The sequence below is a fragment of the Molossus molossus genome, unplaced genomic scaffold, assembly GCF_014108415.1.
Source record: "Molossus molossus isolate mMolMol1 unplaced genomic scaffold, mMolMol1.p scaffold_m16_p_10, whole genome shotgun sequence".
NCBI lineage: Eukaryota > Metazoa > Chordata > Mammalia > Chiroptera > Molossidae > Molossus > Molossus molossus.
This window is the reverse complement of record NW_023425345.1, coordinates 40163803-40174519: the sequence shown is the minus strand read 5'-3', so window position 1 is coordinate 40174519 and position 10717 is coordinate 40163803.

Here is a 10717-nt window from a genome sequence, read left to right as displayed (position 1 = left end):
ACCCGGGTCTCTCTGAACCGAGGGCTGACGCTCTAACCGCTGAGCCAAACCGGCCAGGGTTGTGCTGAGTTTTTTTTTTTTTTTTTTTTTTTTTTTTTATCCTCACCCGAGGATACTTTTCCATTTTTTTGTACAGATAGAGTGGGAGGGAGAGAGAGGAAGGCAGAGAGAGAGAGAGAGAGAGAGAGAAACATCGATGTGAAGGGACACATCGAGTGGCTGCCACCCGCACGACCAACCAGGGCCGGGGACAAACTGCAACCGAAGTACGTGCCCTTAGCGGGAACCGAACCCGGGTCTCTCCGGACCGCAGGCCGACACTCTAACCGCTGAGCCAAACCGGCCAGGGTTGTGCTGAGTTTTATATAAGGATTTATATATAAGGATTATCTCATTTAATCCTTACAATAAGTTTATGAGATCACTCAGGTAGACCCTACCCACCCTGCTCATATAAAAACCTGTTAGTATGATTCAAGAATGGACTGGTCATGCTGGTAACCCCTAGCCACAGCCCAAAGAGCACCGTGCTGGTGACTGCAATAACAGACTGCACGGATTTGAAGCTGGGAACCCAAGTCCCCAAATCCAGCCCTGGTGAGGTCAATAAATACATAATGGGAACAATTTGCTTTGGTCAGCTGACACATCCTGGGAGGTACAGCCTGGTACATAACTCCCATTGCACTGGGAGACCTGCCTTAACTAATTAAAAAAAAAATTTTTAATCCTTACCCAAGGACATTTTTGCATTTATCTTCAGATAGCGTGAGAGAGAGAAAGGGAGGAAGAGAGAGAAAAATCGATGTGAGAGAAACACATTGACTGGTTGCCACCCACATGACCCCAACAAAGACCAGGGACAAACTGCAACCCAGGTATGTGTCCTTAGCGGGAACCAAACCCGGGACTCTCTCATCCACTGGCCGACACTCTGACTGCTGAGCCAAACCGGCCAGGGCAACTAATTAAAAAAAAAAATTTTTTTTAATTCTCACCCAAGGATATTTTTCCATTTATCTTCAGATAGCGTCAAAGGGGGAGGGGGAGAGAGAGAGAAAGAGAGAGAAACATCGATGTGTCTCTCTCACATTGACTGGTTGCCTCCCACATGACCCTGACCAGGGCCAGGATGAACTGCAACCAAGATACATGCCCTTGACCGGAATTGAACCTGAGACTCATTGTTCCATGGACCAAAACTCTAACCACTGAGCATTACTTATTTTGATAATTATTCTGGTGTAAGCTTTGCCAGCCTTACTTAGACCAAGCGACCCCAAATGAAAAGACTCTAGTAACAAAACAGACCTCTAACTTATATAAGAACAAGTTAGAGAATGCATTTTAAGGCTTAAGCAAAGCAAAATGAATCAAGTGAAATATCATTAACAATTTTTGTTCATGTTTCCAAACATTACTCCTGAAGCAGTTAGTAAACTGAAAATTTAAATAGACCACTGTAGCCGTAGGAAGTAGCAAGGGCGTGAGGGACAGGCTTTCCAGACTATGCAAATATATGTGCTGACAATGTAGGGCCCCAAGGACAACTAGTTGAAGGATGTGGCCAGGAGCAGGGGTGGGGATGGAGGACATAATTCATATCACAACGCACCGTGAATTTTTTTTTTTTTTTTTTTTGATACGTGCCCCTAATGGGAGCCAAACCCGGACTCTCTGGTCTGCAGGCTGACACTCCAACCACTGAGCCAAATCGGCCAGGGCGGACCAAGTTAATTTTGAAAAATTATTTTTTCTGCCCTGGCCTGTGTGGCTCAGTTGGTTGGAGCGTCATCTCATACACCAAAAGGTGGAGGGTTTGATTCCCAGTCAGGACAAGGGTACATATGGGAGGCGACCAATTGATGTTTGTCTCTAACATTGATGTCTCCCTCTCTCCCTTCCTCTCTCAATGAAAATCAATCAACATATCCTCAGGTCAGAATTTTCTTTTAATTGTTTTTTCACTTCAGGACCAGATATTTTATTATTCATCCACAGGACAAAAACTTAATATTTACCTCTAGCGATCAAGTAGAGGAAAAAAAAACATAAAAAGCATAGATTGCATGCTTTATATATATCAATATAAAGGAAGTTATATTTCAATAAATTTCTTTCTCAAAACAGGAACCAGAGCTTTGGCCAAGTAACTCAGTTGATTAGATCATTGTCCTGATATGCCAAGGTTGTGGGTTCGATTCCTGGTCAGGGCACATATAAGAAGCAACCAGTGAATGTATAAATAAGTGGAACAACAAATTGATGTTCTCTTTCCCTTCCTCTCTCTCTCTCTGAAATCAACCAACCAACCAATCAATCAATAAAGTAGGAACCAGGTTTATAATGTTATTTTATTCACTCTTGGTTCATTAGATTATGACATAAACATAGCTCAGCTGTTGTCTATTTTAGCAAAACAGACTCCAGTTTCTCTCTGGACCTCAGGCTGACGCTTTAAGCGCTGAGCCAAACTGGCCAGGGCTTTATAAATATTTTTTCATTTTGTTTTTGGTACGTGCCCCTAGCAGGAACCGAACCCAGGACTCTCTGGTCCGCAGGCCAATGCTCCATTTGCTGAGCCAAACTGGCCAGAGCCAGACTCCAGTTTCATAGAAGGAACTGAGTCATCATGTTGCTTCTATCCAGACCAAAACCAAAGTTGAGATGTAACAATAACCATGCAAATATTTTAAGTGTGGGCACTTTAAGCAATACCTATATTTTGTATAGAGAAACGAGTAACATTTAAAAGCACAGCAAATTGCTTAGAGTTTGTAGTATATATTTAAGAGCATATGGTCAACGATTTAAGAGCATTTAGGTAAAAAAAAAAAGTAGAAATTGGCCAGGATCTTGTTGTTTTAGGGATCTCCACAGGAAAAGAAATACTATAGGATAATGAGATTCATTTTGAGTGTAAATACAGATATATATTGTTTATGAGAGAGAGAGAGAACACAAAATGGAAATGAGAGCACAGCTGGTACACTTCAATGAAAAGATGAAAAGTCCCACATAAACACGGATTTTCTGGGTTAGCTACAATGTTACTTGTGCAAAGTCAGCCTCCTCAGAATTTAGGTTGAAGGTGCCCTGATGTAGTCTAGAGAGTAAGTCCACTTAAGCCCAGGAAGGACCCTTTAAAGGTCACCCCATCAGAGAGGACCCTAAAAAAATAGCTACTCCATGCAAGAAGTGATTAGTCCCCAAACCATCTCAATGAATTTAGGCAAACAACCACAAGCTTAGAGCATTGTTCCTTGGGGAGTTGGAAAGCAGTTCATATTTACAGAGGAGATAGTATCTACCAGGCACTGTACCTATTCCATTCGACTACACACTGCACATCTCTGCAGTGCTATGTTATAGACGACAAAATGAATGCTGGTTAAGTAAAGGTACCCAACCAGCAGAGCCAGAGTCTAAACCTAGGTTTGCCTTCTATCAAGTGCTCTGCTCCTTCTGGGCTTCTTCCACTCAAGACTTAGGTATAAACCAAGACCCTCACTGTTAACCAGAGGCCACGTCTGAGGCCTGACTGGGGCTCACTGAGACGTGCGTAGCGCCGGGGAGTGTAGGAAAGGAGACGTGAGAAGGAAAGAGGTATCAAACTTTTAACTCAGAAGTCTAGTCCAGGGATTGACAACCTTTCGTTGTAAAAGACCAGGTAGTAAATATTTTAGGTTTCGCAGGCTACGAGACCAGTTTGGTCATTACATGAGAAAGCAGCCACAGAAAATACTTAAACGGGGCAGTTGTGTTCCAATATAACTTTATTTATGGACACTGACATCTGAATTTATTGTAAGTTTCACATGTCACAAAATGGTTTTTTTTCCAACCATTTAAAAGTATAAAAATCACTGTTGGTTCATGGGTTGTACAGAAACAGGCATAGGACCAGACTGACCAACCATCCACAGTCCTCAACTAGTCACCGTTCAAATGTTCTTATTATTCAGATTTCTCAGTTTCTTCTCAAGGATCTACTTTCTTCTTTTTCCTCATATCTTCTTTGTCTTTTACTGTTAATTACTACATATTATGCCATTTAAATAAAACCTTCGATGCTGACATACAAACTTACTTAAAAAATTAGGACAGTGATTATTTTCACAGCATGTAGGGGTTAAGTTAACTCATTCAGTTACTGACAATGTTTATGGCTCAGGCAGTAGGCCTGGGATAAGATTCAGTCCCAGGCTCACCAATAATAGCATAAAATTCATATAAAAGATACCAGCTGTGCATTTTGTCTATCAGATGGTCCAAAAGTAGTGAGACCTAATGTACAAACAGAACTCTTCAATAAAATAAACCATGTTTATGAACAAACACCAAAACACAGCCTCCTTTGCAACAAATGGTTAAAAGGATTGCCTAATAACTAGGCTTAATAACCCAGGAGGATTCATGTGCAAATAACAAGATTTTACTCCAACAAACACAAAATCTGATATCTCTGCTGAAATGTGCTAAAATTGTTATTACTGATGTTTCCTTTTCCTTTCAAAGTTTTTTTTCTTAATTTGTTGTGTTCTCCTGAGTGTTTTTACTTATGTATTGACACTTCTGTTTAATAAGCATGAAAATCCTTCGTTACAAGATGATGGGTTTTTTTGTTTTTGTTTTCTTTCTAATGTGGTTTTTATTTTTATCTTTTCATTTTTATTGAATTTATTGGGGAAATGGACACCGGTTAACCAAATTGTACAGGTTTTAGGTGCACAGTTCTACAACACATCATCTGTACACTGTGTTGTGTGCTTGCTACCCCAAGTCAGGTCTCTGTCCATCACCTTTTACCCCCATTTACCCTCCCCCATCATCCTCCACATCCCCTCCTCTCTGGCCGTCACCACATTGTTGTCCGTGTTCATAAGTTTTTATTATTTTTTTCTTTTTTGTTCAATCCCCCGCCCCCAGCCTCCACCCAGCCTGTAAAATGATGCTGATAAAAAGAAACACAATTTATTTTTTAAGCAACTTCATAGCAAATTTCACGAAAGGTATGCAATCCCGCAGAGAGACACTTTATATTTTGAGATGTTCCCTAATGAAGACCTGATTTGATAACCCTCAGTATAGCTACCATAATGAACACATCAGGAAAATGAACTGAACGCCGATATGCCAGAGGATCTAAGACAGTAGACATGCTGTTGTATCGCGAAGTAGGAGGAGACAGTCATTTGCACACTTGTCACAGGTCTCTCTGAGGAGTGCTGTCAAAGGAAAAACCGGCCCTGAAAGTGAACGTGTGATGCCGAATGCAGAGACGCGTCCCTCTGTGCTGACCTGCTCTGTGGCAGCAGCAGGAGATGTTCAAGCTGCCACTTGGTGACGCCTCGACAGCGGACTGACATTTCAGCTGTCAGTACCCTGTGAGTGGGGGTGAAGAGCACCCTGGAATCCTTCAAGAGAAGCAATATCCTTGTCACTTATCAATGCTTTCGGCAGGCTATAGGACAACCTGTCAGTAGATGGCGGTAGTAAATTAATGAACATTGACCTTAGCATGGAATAATCAATGAAGAAATTTACAAGTTTTATTTTTTTTAAGTTGTTAAAATGCACCTGTTACTAAGATGCTGAGTGTGGGAGCAGTTAGAAGATATTCCTGCACCCTTTCGATTCAATAAGACTTCCCATAACTTGTTAGAAGAAAGCCTTTGATTCAACATCTCATATAAGATCACAGCAACACAGAAGGGATGGACCACAGGGTGGCTTTTCATATACTCATGTAGGAGTACAAGTGAGGCTTTATTTGGCCATATTCCTCCAGAAGTAAATTTAAAACAGGTAAAGATATATATACATGTATATATACATATATATATACATATATATATTTAAATTTCTTTGAAGCAGCTCGCCATCTTATTTCAAAAAGAAATATGTGAATATTTTCATGAGTTTATTTATGGAGCTACCTAAGAGAAATTTCAGGAACTACTTCTTAAATTAGGGCAAGACGCCACTATTTCCTTCTCTTCGCCCATGGGCGGCATCATCCACTCATCACGGCCCTCATGCCTATAGTTCCGTCTCAGTTATTCTATCCTACTAGTTTTCCCAAGCTGCTGCTGAATTGCAGTTCCTCTGCTCCCTGCCTTGTGGCAGCAACCAATTACATAGGTCTCCTGTAAAGAAAGATATTTCTTGCCCGGCCAGTGTGGCTCAGTGGATTGAGCACCGTTCCATGGACTGAGAGGTCCCAGTTCGATTCCTGGTCAGGGCACATGCCCCGGTTTCAGGCTCGATCACCAGGAGGGGGCGTGCAGGAGGCAGCCAATCGATGTTTCTTTCTCACATGGATGTTTCTATCTCTCTCTCTCCCTTATGCTCTCTTTGAAAAATCAATAAAAACATATTTTTTTTAAAAAAGAATGATCTTTCTTTAAGAGAGCCTATGGCAGACCCTCCTATTCAGTGCCCATTCCAGCCCCTTCTAGCTTGCCATCCTGCACTCTAGATTCTGGAAAACTAAGGACGCCGTTTTTCAGACTCCCTGTGGCCACAGTCACATATATGACCAAGTTCTGCCAGTTAAGCCTGAGAGACCTGAAGGGGGAGCCAAGTCCCAGAAGGAGGCAGCTGCTCTGAGGCGATTGGCTCTTGCGGTGGAGACACTGATTCTTCCAGGGCCGCCGGGGCAGAGACTCTGCTGCCCGGCCCCGGCGCCGGCGCCGTAGGTGCCCAGGGCCTAGGCGCACAAGCAGAGGTGCGGTTCTGTGTTGACAGTCCACGGCGTGGTTGAGTTTCCTCAAGCCGTGCAGCCTTCCAGCTTGGTCCCGGGCACGTCTGGAAATCTGTAAGCTACCCTGCCCTGAAATAAATCCCCTTCTGCTTAAATGAAGTAGTGCATTACTTTATTTAAGTAAGGTTTGCAATTAAGACAAGTAGGAGCCTGCCCCCTCCCCCCAAATGCAAGAACATTTTGAGAATCCAGTCCACCTAGATGTGAAAATTGGCTCCACCCATTGCTAGCTGAGAGGCCTTGGGCAAGTTCCCCAACCTCTCTGTTCTTAAGTGTCCTCTGCCATGAAAGGGGGTGGAGGAGGAAGTAAATGCCTAGACACTAGGCTGCCACGAAGAGTCAGTGAAGTAGGGTCTACAACACACCTGGAAGGGGGTGTTGGTTGACGCATAGTATATCCTGCATACACCATGGCTTCCTCTATTACATACATATGTAATGTTTATGCGAGAGCAAACTAACAAACCATTTAGAGAAAAGTTTAGGTAGGCAGCCAGTGGTGGGCAGGAAGAAGTATACAGCTCAGAATTAGGACCAAAGGGAAGACAAAATTGCAAGAGAGGATGAAGCCATAAATCCATGAACGTGAGTCACAGTGTTGGGATCATGCCTAGAACCGGACCACACTAGCATGCTGGAAAGATCAAATTAACTGCCAGTTAGAAATTTGTACTTTTGTAAGTAAAAGAAAACCCAACTTCAGGCTTAAATAAGTAATAGATAAAGTTTCTCACAAAACAAGCTCAGAAGTAGGTTATGGCTGGCATCAGTTCAGCTACAAAACGATGCCCTCAGGGACTCAGCCCTCTTTCCGTGCTGCTGTGCTCAGTGCATTGGTTTTTGTCCACAGGCTTGTCATCTCAAGGTTTGGGAGGGCTGCTTCTGCTACTCCAGGCATCCTCCCAGTTCAAGCCCGTAAAAAGGGGTAGGGGCCAAAAGACTTTTCTTTTGGTGACGTTGTCTTGTTTTTCAGGAAAGGAACCCCTCCCTGGTCAGCTCCACTTCCATCTCATTTGCCGAAAGTGGCTCATATATACACTTTAAATAAATTATTAGTCAAGGGAACAAAATTATAGGAACACTTCCATTTTAAAAAATCTCATATTAGTTGTGCAGTTTAGACAGCAAAAACAAGATAATCTGGTTTCAAAGAAGTGGACAAACAGGGTAGATTGAAGCAATGAAATGAATCTCTCTTTTTGCTGTTTATTTCCTGGTGGTCCCGTGCAGGGCCAAGGAGAGGAACCTTTCGCATAGTCGTACACAGCCTGGCCTCGAGATCTGCGAGGAACCCAACGGTGAACCAGCAGAGAGATGGAGTAAGCCCAGAATAAGTGATCTGTGACTGAGAAAGCATACTGGTTATAGAATCAGTCCCCAAAATGGAGATGGGATCTTAAATTTTAAAAGTCCAAAGAGAGAGAGAATGTGTGTGTGTGTTTAGAGAAGGAGGGTGTTGATTCATGTCTGACCCATGTCTGGAAACTATTTTGATTGACAGAGACTTCAGTATAAGAGTCCACAGGTCCCTGGCTGGTTTGTCTCAGCAGTCAGAGTACCAGCTCAAAGACTGAAGGGATATGGGTTCAATTCCTGGTCAAGGGCACATACTTGGGTTACAGATTTGATCCTTGGCACCAGCTGGGGTCGTGCAGGAGACGACCAATCAATGTGTCTCTCTCATATCAATGTTTCTCTCTCTCCCTCCCTCCCTCCCTTCTACTCTCTCTAAAAATCAGGGAAAAATATCCTCGAGTGAGGATTTTTGAAAAAAAGAGTCAATGGGCACTGGCAAAACTTGCTGTCAAAATCATGGCATCCTTGTGCTTCAGGATAGCCAGGGCACAGGACAAAGCTGGGGATTTGGGGAGCTGCGGCCAGCTCCACTAAGAAGACGAGAAAGCTGTGCAAGGGATCTGGTCCATCACCATATGGGTTAGTTAATGGTAGGACTCAAATCCCAGTAGGCACTTGAGAAGACTCTCATTCAATCAAATTAAACACATAAAATGTGGAGCGAGGAAAGGAAAGACTATACATTTGAACTTTCCTCTAGGTTCTATTAGGAAATCAACTCCTCCTGTGTGAGATGAAAGTTTCAATCAGTCAAATTCATTTATTTATTTTTATTTTTTATTTTTTTGTTAATCTTCCCCCGAGGACATTTTCCCACTTATTTTAGAGACAGTGGAGGGGAGGGAGTGAGAGGGAGAGAGGGGGTGGAGAGAGAGAGAGTTGTGAGAGAGACACATCGATTGGTTGCCTCCCTCACAACCCTGACCAGGGCGGGGATCAAACCTACAACCCAGGTAAGTGTCCTTGACTGGAATAAAACCTGTGACCCTTCAGTCCACAGGCTAACACTCTACACTAACCACTGAGCCAAACTGGCCAGGGCTCAGATTTATTTTTCATTGACTTGGAGACTGTGTAGGACTAGAGCAAGGCTGTGACATTCAGATGTTGATGTAGGGAAAGATAGTTCCTTCTACATACTAAGCATCCCTATGTGCCCAACACTGTTGTAGATGCTGGAGATACTACAGTAGGCAAAACAGATGTAACCCTGCCCTCATGGAGTTCACTCGTTTCCCCTGAACAACTGTGAGAAAGAAAAATAACCTCTGACCAAGGCCACAGCTTACCAAGGCTTCAGCATCCTCTGATCTGAGAAAATATGAGTCTCATGTGAAGGGTAAGGGTGTGCAAGACATGATCCCTGTCTTCAAGGACCTGCTAGGATAAAGGGAAAGTTTCAATCAGGAGACTCTCCCAGGAGACTTCTAAAGAGCCCTAATCACTAAGACTCAGACCACAGCAGCTTCCAGAAACCAGGGCCCCTGCCTCTCAGAGAGTGTTCCCACCCTGTCACACAGGGCAAGGGCTACATCTTAGTCTAGTACAGGGAAAGTCAGCTGGAGCACCCTACACATACACTGGCCCCCAGCCTTTGCATCTTACCAGATACAAAGTATCTGATACTCCTCTGGCAAACCATGGGCATTATCTGGTTAACAGATGATCAGTATTCATCAAGAACAAGAGAGCTGGTGATATATGTTATTAATAATAAAACTGTCATGCAGATGGCTACACTTCTAACAGCTGTGATCAGAACTTTGCTCTTTGTCCAAGTTCTCTGCCATGTGCCTGAAAATGCTTTTCTGCCAGTGATTGTTTGCCTTACTGACCCAATAACCTCAATTACAAATATGAACAGAAGCGTGAAAAACAGTTCAGAAATGCAAACTCACTCATGCGAACCATCACTTTCTCATTCCATTCCCCAGAGTCTGTTCAAGCACGTGTTACCAGGGCATGTAACTTTTAAACAACACAATTTTCCAAGGTGGTAGAGAATGAACATGCATTATTAAAATCCAGGGACAAACTTACTATTTAACTAATCATAATGCCAAATGACCAGCAAATACAGGGTGGTGCAAAAGTAGGTTTACAGTTATCTGTATGGAAAATAATATAGTAATTAAAAAATAATAATACAAAAATAAACTGTTTCACATACTCACAACTGTAAACCTACTTTTGCACCACCCTGTAGTGAAATGGACTGATTCAGTTGTTTTCATCATGTTTTTTACTGACTGCCTAGTCAGCTAATGAGGAAAGCATCAATTATTGGAAAAGTAGTCACAGATCATATAACACAAGAATGAAGAAAGGAAATAAGGGTTTAACTAATCCATGATGTAGATAGTCAGTCTCTAAATTTACATTAATTAATTTGTAATTCAGATGTAATTATAATTGATCAAGAATTCAACACAGAATATAATTAATGTCAAATTCATGTAATAAAATCCATTTCTCTTTCCAAGGATCAGCAGTACCTGTTAAAAGGCCAAATTTGTAGCATTAGCAATATTCCAGAAAAAACAATCTTTGAAAATATGGTATAAAATATACATCAGCCCAGCCGGTGTGGCTCAG